Raw genomic sequence first — 16,690 nt, forward strand, 5'->3', positions numbered from 1 at the left:
AGCCTGCAGGAGCTAACACAGAGGAAGCCCAGAGCACGACGCAGGCAGTGCCGTAAGCGCCCAGTACCTGTCAGCTACCATCATCCTATATGTATGTTTCAACAACATTTTTTAATGGAATCTATTCTACATTATATCCTGTAACTTGGTTTTATCCCTATATATCATTAAATAGTCTTCAAAGCACTTTTAATGGCTGTCATATTTCATCTCAGGAGTTATGGTAATTTATTTAATCACTCTCAGAGGGATTACTTCTGTAAACTATTTTTTTTAACCCAAGCTCCTAGGTCAGAGCCACCAGGGAGCGGGGGCAGACTCCTTCAGAGCTACTGACCCTCCTGCCCCCACCCGCCTGGCATCCATTCCCCTCGGCCTGTACCTGCCTCCCTCCTTCCTCAGCTGGAATCAATCGCCCTCCCTTCCGGCCCATCCCTTCCTGCCCCACAACATCAATCAGCTAAGAAGCCACTGCTGGGTGCCCAGACCAGTGCCAGCAGTGCAGGGGAGCCCGAGAGAAGAGGGCTTGGCCTGCCTTCAAGGACCCTGTTCTCTGTCTGGGGAGGTAAAGCATACGCAGGAAGACCTAGGGAGGTGGTGCCCTGAGGGAGGGATGGTCAGAAAAGCAGAGAGGATGGTTCAGTGGGAGCTGTGTTCCCCGGAGCACTGGGAACAAGGACAAGGGGGCACGGGGGAGGGGGAAGGGAGTGTCCAAGGGAGCAAGGTGCAGCCCGACTGGTGGAGCAGGGAGGGGGCTGGCTGGAGGGGATAGTGTGGCAGGAGCACAGCTGTGAGCCCTTGCGGGGTCACGGTCCTGCTGGGGTCTGAGATGGAGCCGTCCTCTGCTCCACAGCTTGCCTGGGGCCGGATTGGGGGGCCCCAGCTTGGAACTAATGCCCCCGGTGGCTAGGGGCAATCATTTCAAAATGAAGGTAATGATCCAATTAGTGGTTATCCATCAAGTTCAGTTATCTTTCCTTGGGCTGGGGAGCAGAGAAGCTGAGTAAACACGTGCCTTGGACTGCGACATAAAACCAGACCCCCTCGTGCTGGAAAATGAGTTCAAGATGCGGGCTGAGCTGCCTCTCAGGGCCTGCAGGTTAGCGTCTCTGTGGCCCAAAGAGGCAGGAGAGCCACCGAGCTTACAAGGAGCAGGGTCTGTGAGACGGCCCCTTGCCCCACCGTGAGGTTGTGGGGAGGCCCGGCAGCCGGGGGTCTGAGAAAGAGCTTCACAACCACAGCCAGTATCCGACCTGCATCCCAATCAGAGGGCTTCAGTTCAGCTCAGTCCTGGCCCCAGGCCCCCAGCTCTGAGCTTCCTGAAGCATCTCTGGCCTCCCCGGCTCACCCCCTCGTCTCCACATTCACCATCTACATACTCATCTCCACATTGTGCCCGGCGTGAGCCTCCTGGTTTAGACTCGAAGTTCCCTGAAGACAAGGGCTTCCTGTGTCTTCTCACAGGACAGAATGTATAGTTGGAAGGCACACTGGGGAGCCATCTACTCCAAGTGTCTCACTTAAAAATGAGGAAACGGAGGCCCAGGGATGGGAAGTGATTGTGGGGACACACTGACTGTGAGAACCTCGTTCACTGAATGTCCTCAAGTCTCTTATCCTCATCCTCCCCGGAAAAGGGCACCGGCCATCATGTCCAACCACCTCTCTGAAATTGGCGAGCCATTCGTAAGCCTTCCCCTCACTCTGCCCCCTCATCTGGAAGGCGCTGAAATCGTTACCATCGAGCTGGGAACTGGCCCCCAGGTCCTCCACTTGCTCCTCATGGTACCCACTACCTGCTCAGACCATTGGAAGAAGGCATCCCGGGATTGTCCTGCCCCGTCGTTTCCCTCTCAGAATCTCACACGGCTGTTTGTGCCTCACCCTAAGCCGATGTGTAGAGCTGCCTCAGGAAATTATTCGGCCGAATTCTCCCATTGACTTGGCCCAGCCTGGCCTGGCCACCCCAACGCACCCTTGCTCCTCTTGGTGGCCAGACTTTACAAGGACCATTGAATGACACACCCTTCTCCCCCTGATCTGGAGAGATCAGAGAATAACATTACGAAGGCTGAACCACCACCAACCCCTCTGCACTCTATTCTCTACAATGAACCGTGAAGCGGAGGGACCCTGCTACTCATCCTGTAACCTACCCGTCCAGTCATGAGCTCTTCAGAGAAGACAGCACACGAGCTGCCCAGGACTGAGGCCTGCCCCCTCCTGTAGCAAGTTTGCAGGAATTGAGACACAGGGCTCCCCAGTCTGCAGAAGTTTTCTAGTGGATCCATTGCTCCTTCCTCTCGTCCTGGTGAGCGCTCAGTGACCTTGGGTGGCTCTCTCTGCTCTGGGATGCCTGGGTCTGCTTTCCAAAGGGCCAGTTTTCCTCGTGTGCTCATCTTACACTGATCTCATTACACATGGGCCATTTACATATCAACTGCAATATGTTTTAAATAATTATCCAATTTTCTTTTCTTCAGGCCTCTTCTGTCCCCTCCCCTCTGTTTCTACCTATGAAGGGTGTAAGGTCTGTGTCTAGATTCTTTTTTTATTTGCACGTCCAGTAGTTCCGGCACCATTTGTTTTTCTATCTTTGCTCCACTGAATTGCCTTTGCTCCTTTGTCAGAGATCAGTTGACTATATCTGTGTGGGTCCATTTCTGGGCTCTCTTCTGTCCCATTGATCTATTTGTCTATTCTTTTACCAAGACCACTTGTCCTGATTACTGTAGCTTTACAGTAAGTCTTATCATCAGGCCTCCAACATTGTTCTCTTTCAATATTGTGCTCTGGGCCATATAAGTGCCTCTCCATATAAATTTAAGAATTAGTTTGTTGATATCCACAAAATAACTTGCAGGGATTCTGATTGGGATTGCCTTGAATCTATAGATAAAGTTGGGAAGAGCTAACCTCTTGACAATATTGTGTCTTCCTATCCTTGAATATGGAATATCTCTCCATTTTTGGATGGAGATAGCTTTCACCATGGTTTGACATCTTTGATATCTTTCATCAGAGCTTTGTAGTTTTCCTCATATAGATCTTGTATATATGTACTTTGTTAGATTTATACCTAAATATTACATTTTTGGGGGTGCTACTAGGTGCTGCCTCTGTCTCCTTCCTTTTATTTCAATCTATGAACATCCTACCCACCACGGGCTACAAAGGTGAATCTGAGCTCTGCCACTTGTATGCTGTGTGTCCCTGGGCAAGTGACTTAACTCCTCTTGAGCCTCAGTTTCCTCATCTGTAAGATGGTAAAAATAATAAGTATCTTGAAGTATTGTTAGGATTAGTAAGATCAAGTGTAGACTCAATGCCAGTCATAGAACAGGCCCTCTGCTAAACGGTAGTGGTTATTAGTGTTGTTTTAATAATACTTCAAATGCCACCTCCTCCGTGACGTTGCTCCTCTTAGCTTCATCCAGAAATCATACCCATTGCATTTTTCTCATAGAAATTCCCGCATGGTAATGGTTATGAGGGAGCTAAGGGAATAGGGAAGGTTGGAAGATAAAAAAATTTTAAGTAAAAAAATGAAGGTTATTCAGTAATAGTTTGGTGATTGAATGAGTAAACCCAAGAGCCAAATGGGTTTCATCTCTTGGTAACATGATCTGGGAAGATATTGTTTGAAGCACAGAACAGTGCTGTGATTAATTAATGGTGTCTGCTATGGGCATTGAACCCTATGTAATATATTTGCCAATGATGGAATCAACTATAGATCTATAGGATATTATTAATAGGATGTGACTGCCAGAGATATTTGGTCAAAACTCCTCATTTCATAGGTGAAGAAATTACAGTGTATACTAAGATGTACAGTTATATAAAATTTTCTCCTTCCTTTCTTTTTTCCTTCCTTCCTCTCTTCCTCTTTCTTCCTTTCTTTTTTTCTTTTTTTTAATTTATTTTTTTATTTTTTGGTGGTGCCACATGGCACATGGGATATTAGCTCCCCAACCAGGGATGGAACCTGAACCTCCTGCATTGGAAGTGCAGAGTCTATTTTTTTTCTTTTTTTTTTTTTGCGGTACGCGGGCCTCTCACTGCTGTGGCCTCTCCCGTTGCGGAGCACGGGCTCCGGACGCGCAGGCTCAGCGGCCATGGCTCACGGGCCCAGCCGCTCCGCGGCATGTGGGATCTTCCCAGACTGGGGCACGAACCCGTGTCCCCTGCATCGGCAGGCGGGCTCCCAACCACTGCGCCACCAGGGAAGCCCGGAAATGCAGAGTCTTAACCACTGGACCACCAGGGAAGTCCCCTCTTTCTTTCAGCACTTAACAATTTTTAAAAATACATACAGCTGTGTTCCAGAGGAATTAGGATATAGTAAGTTACATAGTTCTCAACTGTAGTTCCTGTCTGTGCCTAGCTCTGTCTTCCTCAAGTGAAACTCCAGAACGTTCTAGAAACTTGAAATCTAGACGGAAAAAATATGTTGCTGCAGGACATAATGAATGCTTACCATGGTCTCAAGACAGAAAAGTTAATGTACAAAACCATCAAATGAACAAAGCATGTATTACTCCTGCAGAAGAGGGATGAGAGGGAAGGTTAGAAGAGATAAGAACCCCCTGGCCCATTAGAATCTAAAGCCTGCTTCGGTCTTTGTGGCACGTGAGCTCAGTAGTTGTGGCTCATGGGCTTTGTTGCTCCATGGCACGATAGGATCTTCCCAGACCACGGTTTGAACCCGTGTCCCCTGCATTAGCAGGCGGATTCCTAACCACTGCACCACCAGGGAAGCCAGCGCACCTAGAGCCTGCGCTCCGCAACAAGAGAAGCCACCTCAATGGGAAGCCTGCGCACCATAACAAAGAGTAGCCCCCGCTCACCACAACTAGAGAAAGCCCACGCGCAGCAATGAAGACCCAACACAACCAAAAATATAAATAAATAAATAAAAAAGAATCTAAAGCCTGCCAGTGGTGTAGCCTGGAGACATCTAGTGTCTGGTTACTTCAGCAAGAGAGGACTCAGGACCCATGAGGATGGTTGGTCAAAGCACAGGGGATGCAGGATGCCAGTGGGCGGCCTTATCGTCCTGAGACTTGGTTCCCTTAGGGATTCAAGAGCTTCTGGAGGAGGGATTGTGCCACAGGTGAAGTCAGCCACACGTTGCCTCCCCCGGCTGGAGCCACCGTCTATGCAACACTCAGAGATTATCAAGCACTTTACCTACGTCTCAACAACCTTCTGCGGTATGAAAATATTATTTCCATTTTACCTGTAAGGACTGAGGTTCAGGTAAGTGACCTGCCCAAGACAACACAGACAGTGGCAAGACATGCATGCAGGGATTCTGACTCCAAATCCTGACAGTATTCTACACTGTTTGATGGTCGAGGCCCTCCATACATGATGCGGAGTGGTTTGAACAAAGTCCTGCTTCCACTCCAAACACGGAGGAGCTGTCCTCTTGAACTGTGGCCCTCCTTGATCCTGCTGGGGGTTTGTTTCCAGCGCCGCTGAGGCCAGGTCTCTGAGAAGAATATCCCTACCCTGACTACTACTGATGATCCCGCTGTAGCGTCCCTGCTTCCTCAGGGAGATCCCCATGAGGACGATGAAAACCTGAAGCCCCATTTCCCGGCAGGCCTCGCATGGCTCTGGACTGCTGGCTGTCCGTGGGCCCACAAGCCAGCCAACTCTCACTTGCTGAGTTTTGTTGGTATGCGTCCTCTGCAGGACCCAACCATATTAAATTGCTTCAAGCAGCCTATAAAATAAAAGACAATTGCAATGCCATAAGGAATAGCATATCCCCAACCATAAATAAATTAGGGCTCTAATTCCATCAAGGCCTGTGGGTGACATGACACACCGTGAGAGCGGAGCTTCCACGGGCTGTTCACAGCACCGCAAATCTGAGATGGAATTACCGTCTTCGTTTATTTACATCTTCTGGTGGCTAGGTTGCTGCGACAGATGATCTCTGCGAAGTCTGGTCCCTCCACATCATGACCTCATGTTCCACTCTTCTCCTACCCCCCTACTTTTCCCTCCCCTACTCCCTCTCTCCCACCCCCTTTCCTCTTTTGTTTCTCTCTCACACCCCTAAGCATTTCCCTCATTGCATTTTATTTTCTCTGTGGTCTCAGTAAAGAATAGAAGGAATGAAGAGCCTAGCACTGAGAAAAGGTGGCAAATTCCAGACATGGGGGAGGCTCAGGAAGAATGAATCTCTCCTACAGCCATGATTTGTTGCATTGCCCCAGGGCCATTTATCCATGACCTCTCTGGGGACATATAGACTTTCCTTGCTTAAAATTTCCATTTAATTAAATCCACTAGGTGTGTTCTTGGATGTCAACCATGTCCTAGGCAACGTGGGGCAGTCAGAACCATATGGAACCAGGGAATTTCAGAAGCAGACAGGCTTTCAGCAGTCTCTGAGTTAGTTTGACTCCTCGTTTTACAAATGAGGGACTCAAGGCCCAGAGAAATAAAGTGATTTTTCCAAGATCGTGTGGCTAATTAATGACAGAGCCAAGTCTAGACTACAGAAAGAGTGAGAAACCTTAGTAACATCGGCCAGCGCCTTACAGCCTAGGCAGAGAAGGAAGACAGACATCTTCAAAAGAGTTAGCTAACAACAGGAGAGGGTACGTAATCAGAGCCACACTGAGGGTCACAAAAACTGAATTTTGGGAAGGAAGGAAGTGATATTGGCAGGCAAGTCTGGACACGTTTCACAGAGGAAGCAGCAGTCGGGTGGGAGGCTGAAAAGTAGACAGGGTCCCACTTGGCAGAGATCAGAAGAGAAGGCGTTATAGGCAGAGAGACAGCCTGGACAAAGGAAGAAGCCTGGGGGCTGGAAGAAGCATTGCCTGGACACAGACATTCATTGGGACCCCAGTGGGAAAGATGTGTCAATATCAAAGTATCAAAACTTGATGGAGGGCTTCCTTGGTGGCGCAGTGGTTGAGAGTCTGCCTGCCGATGCAGGGGACACAGGTTCGTGCCCCAGTCCGGGAACATCCCACATGCCGCGGAGTGGCTAGGCCCGTGAGCCATGGCCGCTGAGCCTGCGCGTCCGGAGCCTGTGCTCTGCAACGGGAGAGGCCACAACAGTGAGAGGCCCATGTACCAAAAAAAAAAAAAAAAAAAACTTGATGGAACCAGTGGACTCTGGACTTAACCCTAAAGTCAGCTGAGGGTACTGGAGGTTCTTGAACAAGAAGCAATAAATGAAAGCATGCTTTAGAGCTTTGCTACACAAAATGTGGTCTGGAGATGACCAGCATCAGCTTTACCCCACCTGGGAGGTTTTCTAGAAAACGCAATCTCAGTCCCACCCCAGGCCTACTGAATCAGAACTGCATTGCAACTAGATCCCCATGACTCACCAGGCACATGAAACTTTGCAAAGTTCTGCTTTAAGAAAACTTGCCTAGGGCTTCCCTGGTGGCACAGTGGTTAAGAATCCACCTGCCAATACAGGGGACAGAGGTTCGAGCCCTGGTCCGGGAAGATCCCACATTGCTGCGGAGCAACTAAGCCCGTGTGCCACAACTACTGAGCCTGCACTCTAGCGCTCCTAGAGCCCGTGCTCCGCAACAAGAGAAGCCAATGCAATGACAAGCCTGCGCACCGCAATGAAGAGTAGCCCCCGCTCGCCGCAGCTAGAGAAAGCCCGTGCTCAGCAACAAAGACCCAACGCAGCCTAAAATAAAGGAAAAGAAAAGAAAAGAAAAGAAAAAGAAAACTTGCCTAGCATGAAGGGTTAGTGGGTTCTAGAGTTGTTCCCTGGTGCTGCTAATTTTTTCCTGACCAAGAATGACTTCGCAAACGTTATTATACACAGAAATTCTCACAAAATGAGAGAAGCTAAGTAACAAACTGTTTTCACATAGAGTGCAGTGTTCATGAATATTAAGTTTCACGATGAGGATGACAGTATTCGATTTCTAAGCACAATTAAACATTTCTTCATTTCTATTATGCTGTTCTCTTTTTTGTGTTTTGGAGCCCATGGATTTTCTTCCGATGATCAGACTTTTTCTGAGCCCTTGAAAAGCTCTTAGGCTTTTGTATCTGATGGATAAAACAGGCTGTGATGGGTCCTGCACGAGCAGGGACCCTCCACACAACTCAGGGCAGCTTCCGGGGAGAGGTGGTAAGATCCCAGCAGGAAAGATGAGAGGGTCCCTGTCCCATGCAAGACCCCCAGCCCATGCTGCCAGACTTCAAGGGAGAACTCAGGCCTGGAGTTTGACTCACTAAAGCTTGAAGGCTCTTCCGCACCTCCAGGTACCATGTAAACCGGACCCTGGTGCTGCCTGGGCCCACGTGGTAGGTGGAGCCAGCAATGACCAAATTCCCACTAGCGCACAGGATGGGAGCTTACAGCTGGAATTATGTTGATTTAAAGAAAATACAGAAAGTGGTGCGTGTGTGTGTGCATGAACCTGAATTTGTAGACCAAGATGAATGCTTACTATATTTTCTTAAAAAAAAAAAAAGCATTCTCCTCCCAGGACCTCCTCCAGGAGGAAGGAGAGAGGGCATGGCTTGAGGTAAGCCACAAGTGAAGGTGCAAAGAGTCAAGGGAGCCTTTCAACCCTTCAGCTCTAGACTGACATTGACGTGGACCAGTCCCCCCCCTACCCAATACCACCAAATCACAAAATATGTGCCGAGTCTGGGTCAGAGCTTCCTCTCCCAGGGACCATCTTGAAGTGCTCAAGGCGTGCTTTCAAAGGCAGAAATTTTACCTGGGTCCCCTCTGCGGCAGCTGACTTGCTGTGGTCTTCTGCTGCCCAGTGAGGAATGGGCCTGGGGGTCTGGGGAGCGGTCTCTCTACCTCTCTCTCCACAGGCCGTCTGTTCAGGGCCGGGGGGTGTGGGGATCTGCCTGTGAGTTTACTCCTCAGTCAGGACCCTCAGTGGGCGGCATTCTTTGCAGGTCCGGGTCCCTATGGCTTCGCCTCCACTCAGAGAGACTTCCATGATGAGGAAATCTTCTGTGGCAGTGGGAAGCTTGCTGGGAGCCTCCTCTCTTAATTGTACCTTTTTAAATTGAGATTTAATTCACACACCACAAAATCCACCCTTTTCAAGTGTACCCTTCAAAGCCTTTTTGTATATTCCCAAGAGTGTGTCATCATCACTAATTCCAGAACACTTTCATCACCCACAAGAAGAAGCCCCTGTCCATCAGCAAGCACCCCCATTCCACACTCCTCTCGTTCCCCGCCAGCTGCTAATCTGGTTTCTGTCTCTGTAGATCTGCCTCTTCTGTGCACTTCACGTAAGCGGAATCATACAATATGTGGCCGTTTGTGTCTGCCTTCGCTTCCCTTTTATTTTGCCACAAGCCAACTTGTCTTAGTAATTCCTCATGAAGGTCTAGAAGTTGCTAGTCTGAGAAAGATGGTAATAGTCCTGGAGCAAATTCTCCGAAGAAAAGCCATTGGCCTTTCTCTTCTTGAGTGTTTCTCAGGGCAGCTCCTCCAGACTCCACATCCTTGCTGGGACTCACCTTTACTGAAGGGACAGGTCAGCGCAAGTGAATACATTTTGGCTGAAGACTGAGGGACCAGTCCTGTACTTACAATACAGAGCAAGGGCTGGCCACTGGCACAGAAGTTAGCTCTACTCAAATACGTCCCACCTGGCCATGGACATTTCATATCAAATATTTGAATGGCCCTTCAGAGTATAAAAAATGCCCCCTCACTTGATCATAACTATGGAAAGAAAGGATAAAAGGCTTGTCCAAGGTCACACAGGTAGGAAGCAGTGAAGGCAGGGTTCAAATTCAGGACTCGTGTTCCACTGATTTCCCTATCAGCTGCTTCCATGTTTCTTTTTCTTTTTTTTTTTTTTGCGATACGCGGGCCTCTCACTGTTGTGGCCTCTCCCGTTGCGGAGCACAGGCTCCGGACGCGCAGGCTCAGCAGTCATGGCTCACGGGCCCAGCCGCTCCGCGACATGTGGGATCTTCCCGGACTAGGGCACGAACCCATGTCCCCTGCATCGGCAGGCGGACTCTCAACCACTGCGCCACCAGGGAAGCCCCTGCTTCCATGTTTCTTAATGGCTCAGATGGAACCTGTGGTAAACTGAACTGCCCCTGCGGTCCTTCTCCCCCCTCAGACTCCCCTCTCCAGAAAAATCATCCTGGGGAAAATGGGTCCTCTGTGAGCTGACAAGCAGACCCTTCCTTTTCTTGCTCCCTCCATCCTTCCCTCACTGAGCTTCCCTCTTTGCACATCCTGCGATTGCCCGAGTGGTCCACTAACATTGGTCATAGTCCCACCAGCACTGAGGCCAAATGTTCAGTTTTGCAACTTTCTGACTGTGATCTTGAGAAAGTTACTGAACCGCTTGTGCCTCCGTTTCTTCCTTTTACAGGTGAGGATAATATTAGTACCTACCTTTTAAGGCTAATAATTGATATGTGTGAAGAGCATTATACAGTACCTGACACATGGTAAGCATTCGATAAATGATAGACTTTCTTTGGTACTGTATATATTTGTATTTCTCATGCTGCTGAGTAAAAAACTCCGTGCATACTAAGTCTTGGACAGAAGACATGTTCATAAGGAAGGAAAGAAGGAAGGAAGGAAGGAAGGAAAGAAGGAAGGAAGGGAGGGAGGGAGGGAGGGAGGGAGGGAGGAAGGGATTTAATCGTCCTCAAAATACAGAACAAAGATTGCTCTGTAACTGTTTTCTTTTCTCTTTTAAAATATCTTCATATTCATACCAAGAGAAAATTCCTGCAGTGCAGAAAAGACCAATCCACTGGCAATTTAGGAAATTCCCTTGAAGTTGCAAACAGAAGGGCTAGGATGCATCCTCTTTGTTGGTCAACCCTGTAATAGTGTTGGAGGATGAATCCTCAATCCTTTTAAATGCACTCTCGTATCTAAACCTGCAGTTACTCTTGATTACATCACCTGCCACTTTATTAGATTCTCATTTCAGCATCCTAAGGGCCTGGCTTATTTCATCCTCTGAGTTGGCTGGGTATCAAGTTCTCTGTTGGGTTTATCTTCTTTTCCTCTCGTTGTGATCTTCCTAGTGAAGATCGGTGTTCTCACTTGTAAAATTCACAGCATTTCCTCACATCAGTATTAGGACTGCTTTGTTTGCTGATTTCCTTCTAGCCATTCACCCTCATACATCTCATGTTGGGAAACGTTCTCATTGTCTGGTGAGAAGGTGCTGGGGGCAGGCGAGGCAATGTTATGAGAGAACTGAGATTCCAGCCAACCAGGAGGTCCTTTCTCTTGGCCCTTCCTTCGTTCACTTGGGTTCCTGGTTCCCAATGCAGCAGCTAGAGACAGCGCTGTATGACATCCCTAAACTGGGCAGAACCAGCTGCAGAAGCCTGACACACCCTCCACGCTACTGTGACAGAAGACACCTGTGTTAAGGGTAGCCGCTAGGTAGCCATATTTGGGCCTTAATGGCCCACTCTTCCCACTGTTCTAGCACTGCAAGAGCTGACTGGACCGGGGGCAGACACCTGGATCAAGGGCAGCCAATCCAAAAAATAAACTGTGCCCATCGGATTCTCTTTCTATAGCACTTGAACCAAGAAACGCCAAGGGAAGGGTATAATTAGCGATAAGGCTAAAACAGAAGGTTTGTGATGTAAGAAGAAACCAGAGAGGCCATGATAATCTAGTATAAGCCAAAGTTACATGGGAACAGGAGTTACAGGTTACAGAAGCCAGACTCAAAGAGTTATCAGAAGGAGAATGGAGCAGATACACCAAGAGATGCAGAAATACAGTGAGATGGAGCAACCAGGCTGCTCGTGGGAGAGACGCCTGTGCCAGCTCCCTCAGCTCTAGACCACATTCTGGTCCAGGCCATCAGCATCCTTAAGATAAATCTTCTTTTCTCCTGAGATAGCTTAAGTAAGTCTCTGGGTTTTTTTTGGTTTTTTTTTTTTTCTGCGGTACACGGGCCTCTCACTGCTGTGGCCTCCCCCGCCGCGGAGCACAGGCTCCGGACGCGCAGGCCCAGCGGCCATGGCTCACGGGCCCAGCCGCTCCGCGCCATGTGGGATCCCCCCAGACCGGGGCACAAACCCGCATCCCCCGCATCGGCAGGCGGACCCCCAACCACTGCGCCACCAGGGAAGCCCAGTCTCTGTTTTTTACAACCACCAGAACCTAAGTAGCACCTGTTCCTCAGGCCTCTCCGGAGATTGGGAGCCAGGTCTAAAGGGGTCCTCAGACCACAGGCAGTAACAGGGACCAGTTCAACTCGAGTCAATGCACTGCACTTGGAGTCTGGGATTCAAGTTAATCCAACAAGCAAGTAATTTGAGCACCTACCACATGAGGCCCTGTGCAAGATTTGCAGAGGTAAAGGTAAGTAAGGTAAAGGTAAATGTGAGTAATAAGGTCCTCTACTTCAAGGAGCTTGTGATCCAGATAGAGAGGGGGAGGGAGGGTGAGAAACACACAGAACTAAGTCAATACAAACTAGAACAGACAGGTGCATCAGAGAAGGAAACACAATGCTTTGGAGTTTCAGGGAAGTTGTGGTCACATTAGGATGTAAAGTTCAAGAAAGGCTCTTCAACTTTGCTGGGGATGCAAAAGAGAGATATAAGAACACCATGCAGGCTGCTTTTGCGGACTTGGCGAAACTGGCTACGAGAGGTGAGGAAGACAGGATGCTACTGAGATGGCAAGTCACACGGTCAACATAAGAGAGGAGATGTTGGTCATGGGGTTCAAGACACACTACCCCCAAAATATGGCATCTTGGTGTATCTTAAGCTGAAGGAATTTGAAAAAATAATGGCAGAAGCAGGAAGTTCACTCTGACCCCCCCCCCCACCTCATGCTTCTTCACTGAAACAGGCCATAGAACTCCCATGTGAAAGGTACCCTCTCTGCACCAGGAGGAAGGAAGACATTCTTATCAACAGAGACAGGGAACTGGGGGCCAAGAAATCCACACAAACAAACCTTGCTAAACTAACCCTTATCTTCCTAGTTATTTCTTCACCATTTTCTACTTGTAACCCAAACCCCTCTGTCTTGTCAATTCTTCAAAAATTTATTGTTTCTTTATTTAAAAGGTGCAAAAGCTTCCTGCTCTGTTCACTTCTTTGGGTCTGTACTATGAAATTTAATAAAACTTGTATGCTTTTTTCCTGTTAGTTTGTCTTTGTCAGTTTAATTGTCAGACCCAGCCACGGACCCTAGGAGGGTTAAGCTAGGAAGAGGAAGGAGGGGAAATGTAAATGAGACTCAGAGACAAAGCTCCTGAACAGGGAGAGAGGATAATGGGTCACAGGCTGAAAGCCAGTGCTTCCCACCAAGATTTAACATTCTCTAAACTCATCTCATAGCAGCCCCCGTAGACTTCTATTTTAAAAGTATTATTTGTGGATTTTCTAATTTTATAAATAAAACAGGTTGCTTGTTTTGTTTTTTTATTTTTTTAAATTGAAGTATGGTTGAGTTACAATATTATATTAGTTTCAGGTGTACAACATAGTGATTTGATATTTTTATAGATTATACTCCACTTAAAGCGATTATAAAATATTGGCTATGTTCCCTGTGCTGTACATTACATCCTTGTATCTTATTTATTTTATACCTAGTAATTTGTACCTCTTAATCTCCTTCCCCTATCTTCCCCCTCCCCCCATCCCTCTCCCCACTGGTAACTACTAGTTTATTCTCTGTATCTATGAGTCTGTTTCTGTTTCGTTATATTCAGGTTCCTTGTTTTTAAAAAAAGGATTCAAATAAGGCAAAAGTCTATAAAGTACCAAGTGAAAGTATGCCATAAATCCTCCCCCCCCAAAGATAAACCCCTTATTTTTTTCCAGAAAATTCTGTGCACGTGAAAACACAATTCAAGAAAAAAAAAGTCAAAGTATACACACTTATGGACAACTTGGTTTTTTGAGTATATTGTGAACCTTTTCCCACATGGACACATATAGATCCACTTCATCTTTTTTCAATAATCACACAGGGTTCCATTGTGTGGATTATGGAATTACCATAGTTTATTTAACTAATTCCCTAATGATTAACAGGGAGTTTCCAACTTTATGCTATTATAAATAATGTAATGAATATATCTATTTCTTCCACAGTTGTGTGAGTATTTCCATAGGATAAATTCCTATACGTGGAATTTCTGATTCAAAGGATATGTCCATTCTAATTGTTACAGACAAAGCCAAATTGCTCTCCAAAAGACATTGTACAGATTACTCTCCCATCCCCAGCATAGAAGTGCCTATTTCCCCCACACCTTTGCCAAAGTGGCTATCAGCAGTATTTGTCATCTTTCCTACTCTGACAGGAAATTTTAAAAGTTGATATTGTTTTACATTGCCTTGTATGTTATTGGAGAGACGCATCTTTTCATAAGATTTGAATATTTGTAGTTTACCTTCTATTGATTTCTTCTGTGAGTTTCTGTAAATGTCTTTTTCCCATTTTCTAATGAGTTGATGGATTTTTTTTCCTCACTCAGAATATATAACATTTTCAAAGAAGTATACAGAGGTCTGTGCTAGGAAACATTCCTAAACAGTTTAGTATATCCAGAGCCATCTCCGACAGTTAAGTACTTCATGGATCCGTCCTCATGGTGGCCAGGTAGATAGCTCACGCAGTAGAAGTAGAGTTAATGTTGTTTAAAAGACTGAACTTGAACATGAGAGACATCAATAATAAGAAAGTTTTGCAATAATACGTTACCTTGGATTCGAGGAAGGAGCACTTCAGTATGGACACCAGACTGTACACAGAAGCAGATTGGATGATGACACAACACCGGGACAGAACGCTGCCTCGGACAGCCCCTCCTTAGAAAGTTAGACCAATATGGAACTTGGAGGAGGTGCTATTAACCATCAGAGCATGGCTCCTATCATGTATATCCGTGATATGTAATTTACTGTTTCTATTGATGTGCTTGGGATAGCTGTTTAATAAACTAAGTATTAGTCTATTCCATTGTGTGCATTTGGGTCTTCTCAATTAATCTTTTGCTGTCCTTATAAAGTCCCAAGAATCCTTTCATGTTTTATTAAGGGATGATACCGACTAGGGCAAAACTACGTGTGTGAATTAGGAGGCAGGGGTGAGGCACAAATAGAGAAGACCAGCCAACAGTTGTTGTCACCATGTTCCCAGAAAAGACACCTTGGATGGTTCCAGAGCAGTGCCTGTTCCCAAGTGAGTGCACCTCCATTTACACAAACAAGAAGAGGGGTCATATTCTAGCCCCCATGGTGCCCAAGACCACACACTCAATAAATACTTGTTAATTCAATGGAAATTTTGATGGCGAAAGTTCCCCATGGAATCAAGAAGGGATAAAAATGTAAAACTAGACCTAAAACTTGAATTGCAAAAGCCAAACATAAATAGGTTCATTTATATTTTATTCTTAGGCAACGTTTCTCCCCGGGGACTTTTTTTTTTCTTCTACCGATTTTCAATTTCTTCCTACCTCAATGCACACTTGCTTCTCTCCCTCCTATGGGTATGAGACCAAAGGTCTTAACAACTGCTGCTCAAAATCACTGTGACCAACAGTTGCATCGTTCTGAAGTACCAGCTGGCTGGGGGCTCTCTCTGGCAGCCTCTCAGCCCAGAAGCCCTGCCTCGATCGTTCTGCAGCTTTCTCCAATGCAAATGACTCAAAACATGCCTTTCCCAATGAGGAAAATATGTAAGCTTTAGTTCTCAAGTTATGTTTCATGTTTACAACGGCCTTCTCATCATCGTTAGTTGGATTAAATTTAGTGATTACAAAGATTTTTGTTTTTATCAATAATACCCTTGATGTTGAAAAACAAGAGCAATTTAAACAGACCCAGATGCTCTAAATTCCACCACATGTTTATTGTATGTTTTTAATTGCATTGTATTTGAGGCTGTCATTTAAAGCAATTAAATGTGAACGTTATTCCTATGGCCACGTTTCCCTGGCTTCTCACACTAAACCTTTGCTGTTCCTAGTTATTCGACTGCAAAATCTTCAAAGAAAAACATTTAATGGTAATTGTTATGTTATCGCCCACACTCCTGTGAAACAGGTACATCCCCCCACCAAAGCTCACACGGAGCTGAAACGGAATCCCAGGAAAAATTCCCCTGCTCCTGCAAAGTCATTGGATTTTAAGTCACTGCTCTCTTTTTATCCCCTTTCAACGAAAGTTCTTTCCCCCTTTAAAATGCATCGGTTAGTTTCATTATTATCACTACGATTATCAACAACTCTGCCAACGTAACTCAACCAGGACTTACTGCGTGTCCGCTGACTTTCTTTTTCTTTTTTTTTCCGCTGACTTTCTGTAAACATTTTCTCCATCAGTAAATCAAAGCAGCTTCAGCGACATTGGTCATGCGACAGTGAATTCTGGGGCAGAGAGGAGAGAGGAGAGAGGAGTGAGGACGGAAGTCATGAAATAATAAACTAGCAGGCTGTGTGAAATAAAGAGAAGGCAGCTTGGCATCAGGGGACATGAATTGAATCCTGACCTTCACGTCAGTCAGGGACCCTGGGCGTGTCATTTAACCTCGTTTGAATTTCAGTTTTCTCACCTGTGAAATAAGTGTGTAGGTAAAACCTTTATGAGAAACCACCCCTCCAGACATGTTGTATAGATGCTCCTGCAACAGTGGACCTGCACAGGGCCAGACTGCTTCCTGTTTGTGCAAGAC

At 46.6% G+C, this 16,690-nt stretch overlaps 1 long non-coding RNA gene across 1 annotated transcript in view; it reads right to left on the reverse strand.

The window, feature by feature from the left end:
- The window catches only part of LOC125960826 (uncharacterized), a 65,935-nt gene extending 49,480 nt beyond the window's left edge, over window positions 1–16,455 (reverse strand). Inside the window, exon 1 of the long non-coding RNA XR_007470890.1 lies at window positions 16,274–16,455. This is a non-coding gene — a long non-coding RNA (uncharacterized LOC125960826). The remainder of the gene's footprint in view (window positions 1–16,273) is intronic.
- Window positions 16,456–16,690: the final 235 nt, after the last annotated feature.

This window comes from Orcinus orca, chromosome 13 (assembly GCF_937001465.1).
Source record: "Orcinus orca chromosome 13, mOrcOrc1.1, whole genome shotgun sequence".
In the NCBI taxonomy this organism is placed as follows: Eukaryota; Metazoa; Chordata; class Mammalia; order Artiodactyla; family Delphinidae; genus Orcinus; species Orcinus orca.